The 15,277-nt window shown below is 44.7% G+C and overlaps 1 protein-coding gene across 4 annotated transcripts in view; it reads left to right on the forward strand.

The window, feature by feature from the left end:
- Positions 1-15,277, forward strand: part of CPNE4 (copine 4) — a 246,331-nt gene that overhangs the window by 37,262 nt on the left and 193,792 nt on the right. The window lies entirely within an intron of this gene.

The raw sequence follows: 15,277 nt of genomic DNA on the forward strand, positions 1-15,277 counted from the left end.
AGCTCTTCTTCTACTAGACATTCCACTAGGACATGGGTTACAGGAATGCCAAAGAGAGCTGGAAACATTAAAGTATTTTCAAAGCAGTTAGGTAACTGTTATCTAATTGTATTTCTACAAAACTTATATATGCCTCCTGCCCTCTGAATTGGAGCACAGAGGTGGGGGAGGCTGGGGGATAGCAGGAAGAATGAAATAATGCCAATTACTTATATAAAAAGGCTGGTCAAATATGCTGCGGCACATTTCATAGGTGTTGGCTTTCTGATGTTTCTGAGTGTATTTCAAGGGTACACACCAAGGGTATGCACAACTCCTGCCTATCTTCCAGAAATGTCACACTGATCAATCTGCTAACATTTGCAAAGCTTGCTGAAGCTGCAAGAGCTTCCCAGAACCGCTGTCATTATCACTACAGTGGCTACTTTGGCTAAAGGGCTCCTGCTGCTTTTTTAATGGTGCTGCAGAGCACAGAAATCACATGACAAAGAATTGTCACCTGTCACATCATAACAGCAGGGGTTGCTCAATGCTCTGTCACCTGGAACTTCAACAATAGGTTTTGAGCTACTGCACCTTGTGATGGATTTTGCAAACTGGGAATTATTTGCGCAGATGATTGAAAATGGTGCTTCTGGTGCTGGTGGGTATTTGAGGGGTGTGAATTTGCAGCTGGTTAATCAGGGCCAGCCCAATTGTTAGGTGCAGTGAGGTGGCAGCCTTGGGCAATAGATGCAAAGGGATGGGGAGAGCTGGGGAGCCTTTGATCATCATCTGAGATCCTTTGTGTGACTTCCCCATGAGAAGTCCAGAGGGTGGCAACATGGGAACGGGCCTTTTCTGTGGTGGCTCCCCGTCTGTGGAATTTTCTCTCCAGGGAGGCTTACTTGGTGCCTTCATTTAGGTGCCAGGTGAAAAAAGTTCTCTGTACATTTCCAAGCACAATTCAAAGTGTTGGTGCTAACCTTTAAATCCCTAAATGGCCTCGGTCCAGTATACCTGAAGGAGCACCTCTACCCCCATCGTTCAGCCTGGACACTGAGGTCCAGCGCCGAGGGCCTTCTAGCAGTTCCCTCATTGTGAGAAGTGAGGGAACCAGGCAGAGGGTCTTCTTGGTAGTGGTGCCCACCCTGTGGAACACCCTCCCACCAGATGTCAAGGAAATACAGTCTTTAGAAGACACCTGAAGGAAGCCCTGTATTGGAAGTTTTTAATGTTTGAAGTTTTATTCTGTTTCTGTTTATGCCAGAAGCCTCTCAGAGAGGCAACCCAGTCAGATGGACGGGGTACAAATAAATTAGTATTATGAGTATGAGTATCATTTGGCTGATTAACATTCTATGGCCTTTGAAATGTGTTTTGAAGCATGTTATTTGATTTTTTATGTTTTGTTGTGCATTTTGTGCTCATTTTGCATTTCTGTGTTGTGAACTGCCCTGTGATTTTTGGATGAAGTGTGGTATGTAAATTAAATATATATTAATAACCATCATCTTCCGTAATAAATTAACAATGACTTTTATTTGTTTGCTTGGAAGATTTAATACTGATGTTAAAGTTGTTGCTTATAAACAGTTGCACACCAGCCCTCTAGGAAGGCTGCACAGTGCATCTGTGTAGGAACAGCTAATTGCAGTTTAAATGGATTTGCAGAAAAGATCTCTCCTGAGAATGAAATGTTTGGTATGGGAGATTTTTCTTGAAACCTTCCTACATTCCCTCTGTGTATATGATACATATAATATTTAGTGGAAAAACCCTCTCTGGGGAATTCTTGCTGCCTTTCAAGCAGCTTGCTTAAGATGTGTAGCAGCAGACTGTTGGTAGCATGATAGCCTAGAAATAATGATGCACTTAGCCTCTTTGCAGGTTGATCTCATGGTGTTGCAGCGCAGGTTTAAGCAACAGCAACTAAATGTCTCTTGCAAGTGGCATAGTCTGAAAGTGTTGCTGCTACCCCCACCAAAATCACCTCACGCCAACTGGGGCAGCTTGTCAGAACTCCCATCATCCCTCACCTTTGGCCATACTGGAGGGGATGATGGGAGTACAGGCCCAATGAAGTCAGGAGGGGCTCAATTTACCCACATTTGGTCTACACAATGTTTGACCAGCAAAGGGATGCTTTCAACAGACTTTTGTCTCGTCTCACACATTGCACCAGGTGAATATTCTTTCTATCACACCTGTCCCCTGAGCAAACCAAAGTGAAACCACACTAGAGGAGGAGTGACGTATTTACAAATGTTCAGAGTGTGGTGAATCTTCCCATTTTGCAATTCAAACTAGGAACAGTTTGATTCAACGATCTTGTACACTGCCTCAGGCAGCTAAATATCTAGGGCTGGCCCTAACCATTGATTTTCAAACCGTCTTGGGTTTGTGGGAGTTTATCAAATGAATAATGTTGGACAGGCTGCTGCCCTGGCAGACTGCTTTGCCCAACACGACTGACTTTTCCCTGCAATGTGCAATGTACAGGGGAACGATGAGTGTGATGCATCTAGGAGGTGCATATCCAGTTCACAGTGGGCCAAGTGTGGCTCACCACTGCCCTGTGTCTCAGAATCCTTTGGAAGTTCCTGGGATAAATGACTGTGTGTCAGCCATCAAGTGCTAAATGTCAAATCTCAAACCCTGTTGGATAGAGAAATATCAAAGGGTGCCAAAAACAGCTGTCATATATTTGGCAGACATTCAAATATTCAGAAAGAACACTGAGAGGAATTTTGAGGAGCAGATTTGTTCTGCTGTGAATGAGTTTTCCCTCAGCACTGGTACAGTAAGAGGACTGTATACAGTGGTATCTTGGGTTACAGATGCTTCAGGTTACAGATGCTTCAGGTTACAGACTCCGCTAACCCAGAAATAGTACCTCGGGTTAAGAACTTTGCTCCAGGATAAGAACAGAAATCGTGCTCCGGCAGCGCGGCGGCAGTGGGAGGCACCATTAGCTAAAGTGGTACCTCAGGTTAAGAACAGTTCCAGGTTAAGAACACATTAAGTTTTTAACCCGAGGTACCACTGTATGTTGTTCTGTGATAATATTTCATGAGCACAAGAATTGCCATGGTGTGCAGGATTCAGCACCCTGAGACTCACTGGTTTTCCTTTCCTTGCCTTGCCTTAAGTATCTAGTCATTTAATGGTGAAATGACAATGAATATTTGGCTTTTTCCAGAGTTAGTGGATGTGGGGTGGGTGATTATATCCAGTTGCTGATCTTTTCAATACTATTTGGCTACTTCCAGGTATGCACTTCAGCTTTCTCTGGTGAGGAATTTAATTACCTTGGCTGTGTACAACTTGGACTTTTAACTAATAATAAAATAAAGAACAGTGAGGTGGTTGGTTCTTCAGTACAAGCTCAGCCTTGAGCTCCACTCCAGATTGTAGGTTTTGTTGCTGTTAATGCAAGTAGGAGACAGGAGTGGACTGTTATCTTAACATGTTTAGGGAAGCTTTTAATATTTGATGAATTATTGTATTTTAATGTTTTCCTGGAAGTTGCCCAGAGTGGCTGGGGAAACCCAGCCAGATGGGCGGGTTATAAATAAAATTATTATTATTATTATTATTAGAGGGTTGGGTTGGGAGATACTACACAATGTGGTTGGCAGGTGAGAAAATTAAATGTGAGAAAAAACAAGTTAACATAAGAAGACAAAATATGAAGGGGGAAGAGTAAGGAGTGCAGAAAGAAAGAGGGCTGACCTGAAGTGAGCAGGAAAAGATCAAAAGTAAATAAAGCAGTTCTGATTTCTTTTAAAGATGCTATTTGCACTGAGCTGTACAGCTGCTATTTTGAGGACTAGACACAGACATCTCAGTATTTCATGCTGAGAGAAAGTTTTAGCTAATGGAGGTGGTTCTTTTTAAGGGTGTTTTCAGGCAAATGATTAAATGCCTTCTTTGCATGTGATCTGCCTAATATGAAGAATCAGGACAGCCCCTGGCAACGCGTTCTGAACTCTGGAAAAGCTAAAACAGGCATGAGAGAGAGAGAGAGAGAGAGAGAGAGAGAGAGAGAGAGAGAGAGAGAGAGAGAGATTCCTCATTTAAAAAAAAAATTGGTGATGATTATGAGGGAGAATATCACAGTACCCTTTAAGTCTTCCCTGTTTCGCACAGGTGCTGTTGTCAGCAACTTGGTAGAAAATACCAGCTCAGCAGCATTAGATACAGGTGACTAAGAGTGCAACAGCAAGGACTTCCTGTAGGATATTTTCCCCCATCCTTTTCTTAATGACACATCCTTAAAAAAAATTGATTTCATTTCTAGAAAGGCAGCTCCCAACATGTGGATGTAAAATAATATGGCCCAGAATGAGGCTGACACTTCTTTTGTCTGCTTATGCACTCCAATTCCTTCAACATGATTGGTCAAAGGTAAAAGGTAAAGGTACCCCTGCCCGTACGGGCCAGTCTTGACAGACTCTAGGGTTGTGCGCTCATCTCACTCTAGAGGCCGGGAGCCAGCGTTGTCCGCAGACACTTCCGGGTCACGTGGCCAGCGTGACGAAGCTGCTCTGGCGAACCGGCACCAGAGCAGCACACGGAACGCTGTTTACCTTCCCGGTCAAAGGTAAGGGCAAATCAACATGATGCCCTGCAGATGTTGTTGGACTCCTGTGCCCATCGGTCCTGCCCAGTGGTCGTGGATGATCGGACCTGTAGCCCAAGAAGCATTAGAAGGTAAAGGTAAAGGGACCATTAGGTCCAGTCGTGGCCGACTCTGGGGTTGCGGCACTCATCTCACTTTACTGGCCAAGGGAGCTGATGTTTGTCCACAGATAGTTTTTTCTGGGTCATGTGGCCAGCATGACCAAGCTGCTTCTGGCGAACCAGAGCAGCACACGGAAACGCTGTTTACCTTCCCGCCGGAGCGGTACCTATTTATCTACTTGCACTTTGACGTGCTTTCGAACTGCTAGGTTGGCAGGAGCAGGGACCAAGCAACGGGAGCTCACCCCATCACGGGGATTCGAACCGCTGACCTGATCAGCAAGCCCTAGGCTCTGTGGTTTAACCCACAGTGCCACCCGCGTCCCAACAGCATTAGAAGAGCACCACCCAAAAACATCAGAAGTACACCATTGGTAAAAGGGAATAACATTGATATCATGTGAAAGGTAGACTCAGGTGAAGAGCAGAAGCAAGATGAAATTGAGACAATCAAGTCAGAAAGGGAAGAGTCAGCAGTCAGCTCTGCTTTGTATACACAATCCAGGTACATAGAGCCCACACATTATGCCTACACATTGTCCTACTGTGGCTAGATAAAGCCATGGCAGGGAAGTCACCCACTTGCAGATTGTGACCATTGTCAGGATCCATGGGGATGCCCATCACAGGGGAGAGATGATGGCCAAGGCAAAGCCAGATCCCAGTTTCTCAGGATGACAAGACAAGGAAATTCAGCAGTTTGAAAGGGAGCAGGGTGAGGGTTCAGGACCATGGATAGCGCTCCTGAAGCTGATATCAAACATCCAAGTTGCCCACGCACAAATGCAACCTTCCGGGCAGTTATGAAGCCAGTGCCTTCTTCTGCAGTCATTAGGTCTTTTAAGATAGTGGGGTTTCCACATCTATACTTTTTCTCTCTCAGCATTTTCTTCAGTCCTCAAAGGGTCTGTAGACCAACCTGCAGAGTCTACTGGTGTGTCCTCGGAGCTAAGAGGTGGAGAGATTTGTTCCATTGCCAGAAGACTAGGTGGACCAGGGAACGAATTCTAGGATTCTTTCCTTGGCCACACAAACAAATGTCACTTGGCTTGGCTGTGGAAAATATAGCCTAACAACATGCATGCATTTGGTTGTGGCTCCTTTAATTCCTTTACTGGTAATAATTAGAAGTATTACGATGACCTCCTGAACTTTCTCCAGGCTGCTCTATGAAAAGAAATCAAAATGTTTTTTTAAAAAAAATAATGAAAGAAGAAAATAGGGCAGGATGTTCTTCCTGCACTCAGCAACTGAAAGTGAACCCTTCTGATGTAGCAAATTTGTCACCTATTTAATTTTAATGCAAGTCTTGATAAAGCTTAGTTAACGACATAGACCCCAGGGAGTTATGCCATTCACACTTATGCATGAAGTCTTCCATGCACAAAATTGAAGTATGTGACATTTTACAGCAGGGCAAAGTTGAAGTTCCTATTGCCCATTGATGCATCCACCTTAAACAGAATGTCCTTCTTTTTAAAACCATGTAAATGGTATTATCAGAAAGAGGAGATTCCCTTGGGGACATTTATATCTGTAGGATTATGATATAACTTTTTATTTATTTTTTAATGGTTTGTAGTATCTTTGGAGGGAAAAAAATGGCATGTCATTTTCTTCCAATGTGGCACAAAGGAAAAGGCAGTTCCTCTCAAAAGTCAAGTCCACTTTTCCCCAATATATGTAAAACAATATATTCCAAATGGCCAAAGGGATGTGGCAAACTGAATTTAAGATATAATAATAATAATAATAATTAATACGAGAGACACTGAAATTTACAGATTTCCCCATCACTAGGAACTAGATGCCTTGAAGGAGGAAATCTATGCTCTTAAATCTTAGTTGTCTGGATATGTCCTTGAGGTTTCCGATAATAAGCTTAGAATAACAAGGGTTCCTCTGTCAGCAACCTCTTTCATGATGTGGGCTCCGGCCCTGTGGAGGAAAGAGAAATAACCCCCGTTGTGTGTGGAAAGTTAGCAGAATGTGCCAGGGTGTTTCAAAGCAAGCCATTATTCTTCATAAAATATGCTTTTATTTCTCCAGCTCAGGCGCTCTGGAAGAGCAAAAGCAGTAGATCATGACTGTTAAACTACCTATACAACTCCTTTCCTTCAAGGCAATAGCACGGAGCTGACATAATCAGGTGCTATTTGACAAATGGGACAGGCTAGCAGCGCTGCAGGTGGAATGACGTGGCCCAAGCAGTAAGAGGAGTGGGGAATGGGAGTAAACACAAGCAATAAGGTGGCTGAAATAACACACTTCCTTATATAGCTTAATACTGCGATGGGCAGGCTATCACCATACGTCTTGAGAAATGCTGCAACTGCTTCCATGTTCTCTGTATAAAGGTAAAGGGACCCCGGACCATTAGGTCCAGTTGTGACCGACTCTGGGGTTGCGGCGCTCATCTCGCTTTACTGGCCGAGGGAGCTGGCGTACAGCTTCCGGGTCATGTGGCCAGCATGACTAAGCCGCTTCTCGCGAACCAGAGCAGTGCACAGAAATGCCGTTTACCTTCCCGCCGGAGCGGTACCTATTTATCTACTTGCACTTTGACGTGCTTTCAAACTGCTAGGTTGGCAGGAGCAGGGACTGAGCAATGGGAGCTCACCCTGTTGCAGGGATTCGAACCGCTGACCTTCTGATCAGCAAGTCCTAGGCTCTGTGGTTTAACCCACAGCGCCACCCACGTCCCTATGTTCTCTGTATAGACTGGGGTAAAAGTGCGCTTTTACATGCCGTCTTCTTAACAACAAGCTACATTTCCCACGAATAACCAATGGTGAAGATCCTTTAACTTGTTCTGCTACCTGAGAGCGTATTTTATTTCTCAATATCATATAGCAGTCGCTAGCTAATGCCAGGAAACCTTCTCCAGCCAAGTTCTACAGGAGATACATGGTTTGGAGAAGGCATCCTACAGTTGCCTAGCAACCCAAGCTCATCTTCCCTCCCCTGTCCCCTAAATTCAATAAAATGATCACCCCAGCAGGGATTAATCTGCCACCTTAGCACAACAATAGGCAGCAAAAGAATGCATAGCCATTGTTCATTTGTTGCAAGTGTTCCTTTTGCATGTGGAAGGAACAGACGGACACAAGCACTGAATTGAACTCGGCCACTGCATTTATTATTTACAGTTACAGCAAACTGAACAGGATCACTACAACAGGGGAGGGGATTTCCTGGTCCTCCCCAAGGAACCACCTTGGCTGTCATTGCCAGAATGGTTCCTTGAAGGCTAGTTTAGAAAGGTTTTTATAAAAGGGGGAGGAGAGAGAAATGCACATTGAGAAGAAAGTGAAGTCATTCCAAAACTCAGGGACTTTCTTTCCTTTCTTTTTTTATAATTTTTATTGAATGATTTTATGTTACAAAAAACAATACAGCCATACTACCACTAAATATAATTAAGAAATAAAAATTACATACATTGATATTTAGTTTGTTATTTGTTATTTACCGTCTTATTTCCTCCCAAACATTGAATACAACACACATATGTGCAGACACCCACACACCCACACCCACACACAAAATGATAATAATGAAAGTAAATATTTTCCCCCTTTTATCTTACAAAATCTTTTCTTCAACTTTGACTTCCTGTCAAGTCCCTCTGCATATATTTTATCTTACATTTGAATGTACACAAAACAATAAACCTTTCTATATAATTTTTCTAATACATTCTGAAAACATAATAAATCCTTAATTGTTGTCCACCTCCTTTTAGTTCCTTTATCACTCAAATGCTAGCATGGAGTCAAAACTATTATTGTATTTTTGAACATATCTTCTATAACCATCCCATTTTTCCGCAAATTTTTGCTTTGAGTTTACTAGTCAGTTGAGCCGTCTCCACCAATTCCTGTAATTTGATTTGCCGATCTGTTATTTTTTGGAGCCTCATGATCTTTCCATCCCTTGGCCCAAAACTCAGGGACTTTCAACGAAGCTGAACATGGGAAGATTTGGGACAGACAACAGACAGTGAATAGTTAAACTATGGAATTCGACACCTCTGGAGTTCCTTTGAGGCCTTTGGATTCTGGGTCAAATGCTCACCAGGAGAAAACCTGCTACAAAAGTTACAGCAGGCTCTGTGTAGAAAAACTTCTGTGCTGCAATGATAATCCTTCTTGATATGTTCACTTTATAGAGCTCCCACAGGGGTATTCACTCTCTGTGACTGGCTTGGTGTGATCTTCTGGGGAAAGGGTTGAACGCTGACCTCAGATCTCCCTTGCCTATGAATTACCTTGCCTTCAATGCAGAATTACACCACCTTGTCAATTTTATATTAAATCAGGTTTCAGGTTGCAGTCTATAAAATGAAAATAATATTGCAACTGCCTCATGAGGTTGTTGTTAAAGGGTTGCATGTGGTAAGAATGATAAACTAAGGTGCAGGGAAATAAAAGTCCACTTCATTTTACGTCTTTAGGTTTTCCCTCTAGAGGCATTTGCCTGCACTGTTTGCATGATTCTGTGCTTTTAACTGCCTGGATTGCATTGGTTGATCTCAGTTGTGTCAGTGCAGAAAGTTGAAAAGCGAGTGGCCCTGCCTTTCACTGCAGGGGGTTGGACTGGATGGCCTTTGGATTCTTTTGATCTCATTAGTCTTTTCGACTCCGTAAAAGGTCATAGATCAGTGATAGAGAATTTGCTTTAAATGAAAAACGTCCCAGGTTCACTGTCATAAAAACAGGAAATGGACAACAACAGGAAATGGAATTTGAGCATATGGAACTGGGCATAAATTAAAGGATATACAGTACCTTGGGTTACATACGCTTCAGGTTACAGACTCCACTAACCCAGAAATAGTACCTCGGGTTAAGAACTTTGCTTCAGGATGAGAACAGAAATCGTGCTCTGGCGGTGCGGCGGCAGCGGGAGGCCCCATTAGCTAAAGTGGTGCTTCAGTTTAAGAACAGTTTCAGGTTAAGAACGGACCTCTGGAACGAATTAAGTTCTTAACCCGAGGTACTACTATACAGTATAATAAGAAAAAAATGGACTTTTATTCCAGTATGTGAGCACAGTGGAGAGATTTTAATATGGACATGGATGGAAGAATGTATTTTTACCCAAAATGGAGGAATGGTGGTGGGAATTAAAGGAGGCAAAGTTAATTACACCCAAGGGCGCAAGCCTGGGCAGTGTGTATGGAGGTCCTGGGCTGCCCAGATGACAACCCCCCTCTCAGCCTCACTGATGTGGTCTAAAGGAAATCAGAGGAATATGTTTGGCATCAGCTTGGCTGCAGGAGCTACAATAAGTAGGCATACAAGGCACCATTCAACCGCCTTAGGGACTCCAACCCGGATTTGTGTAGGGTTTACTCCTCAGCCTTTTCTTCTCCGGAAGATATTCTGCAAGGCAGCAGAGGTTTAGGATAGAGTTTTCCTTCTCCTAGATGGACTATCTTCCCAGGCTGCCGAGCCCCATCTGCCCCTCGCTTCCCTCTACAGCACATGCAGAAACTGCCTTCTTGACCATTGGTCCCATCTGCTCAACCCTCTGGAGCCTGTCTCTGCATGCAGGCAAAGTCCCTAACTCACAGAAGGAGAGCCTTTGGCTACCCTCATCACACTGGCCTGCGAGAGCTCCAGTTGGAGAACAGCCTTTACCAAAGGTGTCATGGGCTTTGAAGACACTCAAACTCAGGATGCAAGGGAGAAACGTGCTAGGAGGAAGGCACGCTTGGCAAATCGACACCGTGATCAGCTCCTGCCTGGAAACCAATGTCCCCACTGTGGAAGGACGTGTGGATCCAGAATTGGCCTCCACAGTCACTTAGTGACTCATTGTTAAAACCGTAATCTTACTCAGCTACGAGTGATCGCCAAAGAAGAAGCCAGCCAGTCTAAGCCGTTCCCAAGGTGTGTCTGCTGTCGCATGCTGACAGCTTCTAGGAGCCACAGGTGAGAGGTGAGTGCAGGGCGGGGACAAAAGGTGGACAAACTACCCCAGAAGGAGCACGACATGTTCCCCACCAGAGGAACTACCCCACACACCCCTCAAGGCCACGTACACTATTGTATTCAAATTGACTGTTTCAATATGTGTAAGGAGAAATGAAATATCAGGCAACAGTTGAATGTTGTAGGTCTAATTTAGCTGTGGGGATCAGGTGAAGGCAAAAGCCATGAGAGCAACTCTAAAGTGATTTATCTAGTCTCCATGACAGGTAATCATAGTCCCATCATTCCAATATTTCTTGCTCTTGATTGTCTTTTTTAATTCAAATTGTGGCTTTGAGTCCCACACAAGCAAGGATGCACTGGCAGAAGCTCAGGGCAGTTGTTTGTTCAGCATGTTATTGCCAAATTGATGAGAGGATTGGGATGCTTTTCTGCCTTGGGTATAATTCTGCATCCCTCTGCATGCCATGGCTTTGTCTTCTGTCTCTTAGCCAGCCTGTGAAACAGCTAGATTCTATGTATTCCAAAGCAGGGTGATTTACGAGTGGAAAAACCCAGCTTGCTCTTCCCCCTGCCTGGGATAACACTGATCCCCAGGTTCATAAGAATAAATGAAAGACTTGTCAGCTGGAAAAGACTTCTGTCGCATGACAGGTGCTTTTATTTTAATTAACTGAAGGGGATAGTAAAATCAACAGTCACACATCAATCTAGATCAGGCTTCTAAAACAGAATATTGCAGATGGCTTCCATGGTGCTATGTTCTGCATGGTGGCCTCAGCAGTACAAGGGTCAATAGTTCAGGTTTTGGGAAACAGAGCAGGTTGAAGATAAGGTCCAAGGCAGGCAGGGACGGGACACCTCTGATCCTTCAGATATTGTGGGGACTACAGCCCCTGCCATTCCTGTCCATTGGCCATTCTGGCTGGGACTGATGGGAGTTTGAGTCCAGCAAGGAGTCTAAATCAAGGACTTCAGAATGTAATCTCATTCTAGATAGCACCATGAAGATAGCAGCAGCAGCAGCAGCAGCAACAACAACAACAACAACAACAACTCTGGGCGGCTTCCAACTAAATATTAAAATACAGTAGTCCTTCAGATATTAAAAGCTTCCCTAAACAGGGCTGCCTTCAATTGTCTCCTAAAAGTCTGGTAGTTGTTTTTTCCTTTGACATCTGGTGGGAGGGTGTTCCACAGGGCGGGCACCACTACCAAGAAGGCCCTTTGCCTGGTTCCCTGTAACTTCGCTTCTCACAGTGAGGGAACCGCCAGAAGACCCTCAGAGCTGGACCTCAGTGTCCGGGCAGAATGATGGGTGTTATTTTTTGTTATTTTTCTTTGCCACTATTAACAGGTGCAGTGGGACATAGCTCAGTGGCAGAATATCTGCTTTGCACACAGAAGATCCCAGGTTCATCTCCAGGAAGGGCTAGGAGAGACTTCTATCCGAAATCCTGGAGAACCACGGCCAATCAATGTAGACAATTCTGAGCTAGGCTGATGATGTTCTCACTCGGTAGAAGGCTTACGGGACAGATCAAGGGGATCAGGACAAGCCCACACGATTGGCGCTTCCACATAATATGGGAAGCAACTATGGAAGAGGCCAAGGGACCCTGGTTTAGAAAACATGAATGATACATCTGCTCTTGCTGTGGGACTTTCAACGCTTTTGCCAGATGGCAGCATCATGTTCTGAGTCACAAGCTGATGTTTAAATTTAGTTTTACAAACCAGTTTGTGTTGCTCTGTTGGCGAATTGATATTTGGCAAGAAAAGGAGGAATCTGCTGCACGTATCGTTTTCCTGATTTTATCTGTGTTTTATTGGGAACTATTTCATGCATTTTTGAATTATGGTGCTGGAGGAGACTCTTGAGAGTCCCATGGACTGCAAGAAGATCCAATGCATCCATTCTTAAGGAAATTAGCCCTGAGTGCTCACTGGAAGGACAGATCGTGAAGCTGAGGCTCCAATACTTTGGCCACCTCATGAGAAGAAAAGACTCCCTGGAAAAGACCCTGATGTTGGGAAAGATGGAGGGCACAAGGAGAAGGGGACAACAGAGGATGAGATGGTTGGACAGTGTTCTCGAAGCTACAAACATGAGTCTGATCAAACTGCGAGAGGCAGTGGAAGACAGGAGTGCCTGGCATGCTCTGGTCCATGGGGTCACGAAGAGTCAGACACGAGTAAATGACTGAACAACAACATTTCACGCATGCTTGTTTTTTTTAACAGTTTTGTGGGTTTTAGGATGCACACTGCTTTGAGAGTTTTGTAATATAAGCAGTCTCTAAATCTTTCTAAATAAAATATACCCCAGAAACTTTGTTACAGAACCTCATGAGACAAGGGACTTGGGGTTGGGAACTCAAAACCCTTCCTGGCCTTCAAAATAATTGCTCCTTCCTGGAGACTGGCACCTCCTCCTGACATTCCTTGACCTGTCCTATGCATGTTTGCTCGGAAGTAAACCCTACTGTGCTCAATGGGGCTTGCCCCCTAGCAAATATGTTAAGTTGGGATTGGCACTTTAGTTCGGGGATGGGGGCCTGGGGGCCCTTCAGATGTAATTGGACTACAACTCCCATCTTCTCTTCCCTTTGCGATGCTGACAGGGGTTGATAGGAGTTGGAGTCCCACAAAAATATGGAGGGCACAGGTTCCTCACTGCTGTTTTAGCCTTTTAGGAAATGTAGGAAATGTGCTGCGCCTATGAGAACCTAAAGCCCTTACCCCAAGATTGTAACAACTATTCCCCTCATAGCAGGGATGGTGATCCTGCAGCCTTGTGGGTGTTTTTGAGTTCTATATGAGAGGCTGTAGTCCAAGCTCTGGAGGCACCAGTTTCCCTGCCCAGTAATAATAATAATAATAATTTTTATTTATACCCTGCCCTCCCCAGCCAAGGCTGGGCTCAGGGCGGCTTACAAGCAATAATAAAAGCAAGTTGAATGAATACAATATTAAAATATCAAAACATTAAAATATTAAAATGCAGGCTCATCACAGGAGGAGAAAGAAAAAAGAAAGAGGGGGAGGGAATCAAATTGGCTCCAAGCCAAAGGCCAGGTGGAACAACTCTGTCTTACAGGCCCTGCGGAAAGAAATCAGATCCTGCAGGGCCCTGGTCTCATGAGGCAGAGTGTTCCACCAGGCCAGAGCCAGTGTTGAAAAGGCCCTGGCTCTGGTTGAAGCTAATCTAACTTCCTTAGGGCCTGGGACTACTAGGATGTTGCTATTTATGGACCTTGAGGTCCTCCGTGGGGCATACCAGGAGAGGTATGCCCTAATGGGTGAGCATTGTGTGTTCCCCCTGTGCTTGTCTTTCCACACATTTCTCTCCAGAAGTTTGCTTGAATGTAGCATGACTAAAATAAGAAAGGTTGCTTCTGGTTCGTTCTTAGGTCTATACACTTGCGGGGTTTTATGTCTGGGTCTCTCAATCTCAGTCCAATGTATTCCTATGTCTACAATGATGGACCATTGCAGTGCAGGTGTTGCTGGCGGAAATTTGAGGGACCCTTGTGGCTCTAGTCCATTGGATATGATGCCTAAAGACCACTGTTTAAGCTGCCAGACAGCTGAGGTTCAATGTGTTCACAATGGGTTCAACCATTTGAAGCTAGTCCCTAAAAACTACCCCTTTGTAGTTGTCCCCTAAAAACCACCGTGTAAGCAATTATGTTGATGTAGAGATGATCCCTGAGAAAACCCAATGCATTCAGACGGAACCAGTGCATTGCAATGGCCATTGCCATTGGGTACTTCCTTCCCTAGATACTTTTCTGCAGCACTCTGCTTGCAAAATCTTCATAGCACAGGGAAACGGAAACTTTTCCCAGCTGAGGGCCACATTCCCTTCTAGGGGACTTCCTGGGGCCCCACATCCCAGCGGTGGGCAAGGAGCAGAGACATATGTGGGTAGAGCAAATGTAAGTTTTAGCTTTGTATAGTAGGCTAGTTTCTACACACATCCACAGACCCCTCTCTACTTTCCAGAAGCATTATCAAAGCATGGCCAGTGAAGGGGGTGGCCAATGAAGAGTCTCAAGGGCCAGACCGGGAGGAGTTGAGGGCCACATTTGGCCCCTCCACCTGAAGTTCCTCATTACTTACAGAAAAGGTAAAGGTAAAGGTACCCCTGCCTGTACAGGCCAGTCGTGTCTGACTCTAGGGTTGTGCACCCATCTCACTTAAGAGGCCGGGGGCCAGCGCTGTCCGGAGACACTTCCGGGTCACGTGGCCAGCGTGACGAAGCTGCTCTGGCGAGCCAGCACCAGCACAGCAGACAGAAACGCCGTTTACCTTCCCGCTATAAAGCGGTACCTATTTATCTACTTGCACTTAAGTGTGCTTTCGAACTGCTAGGTGGGCAGGAGCTGGGACCGAAGATGGGAGCTCACCCTGCCACGGGGATTCGAACCGCCGACCATGCGATCAGCAAGTCCTAGGCACTGAGGTTTTACCCACAGCGCCACCCGCGTCCCATCACTTACATAGTACGTGACGAAAGGTGATAGTCATAATGCGTGTAGTATTGTGGCACTGATTTATTTAAAATTGTTGTGTTAATTTAAATGACTTTATTATTTATTTTTTAAAAA

The sequence above is a fragment of the Podarcis filfolensis genome, assembly GCF_964270895.1.
Source record: "Podarcis filfolensis genome assembly, chromosome: 12".
Classification (NCBI taxonomy): Eukaryota; Metazoa; Chordata; class Lepidosauria; order Squamata; family Lacertidae; genus Podarcis; species Podarcis filfolensis.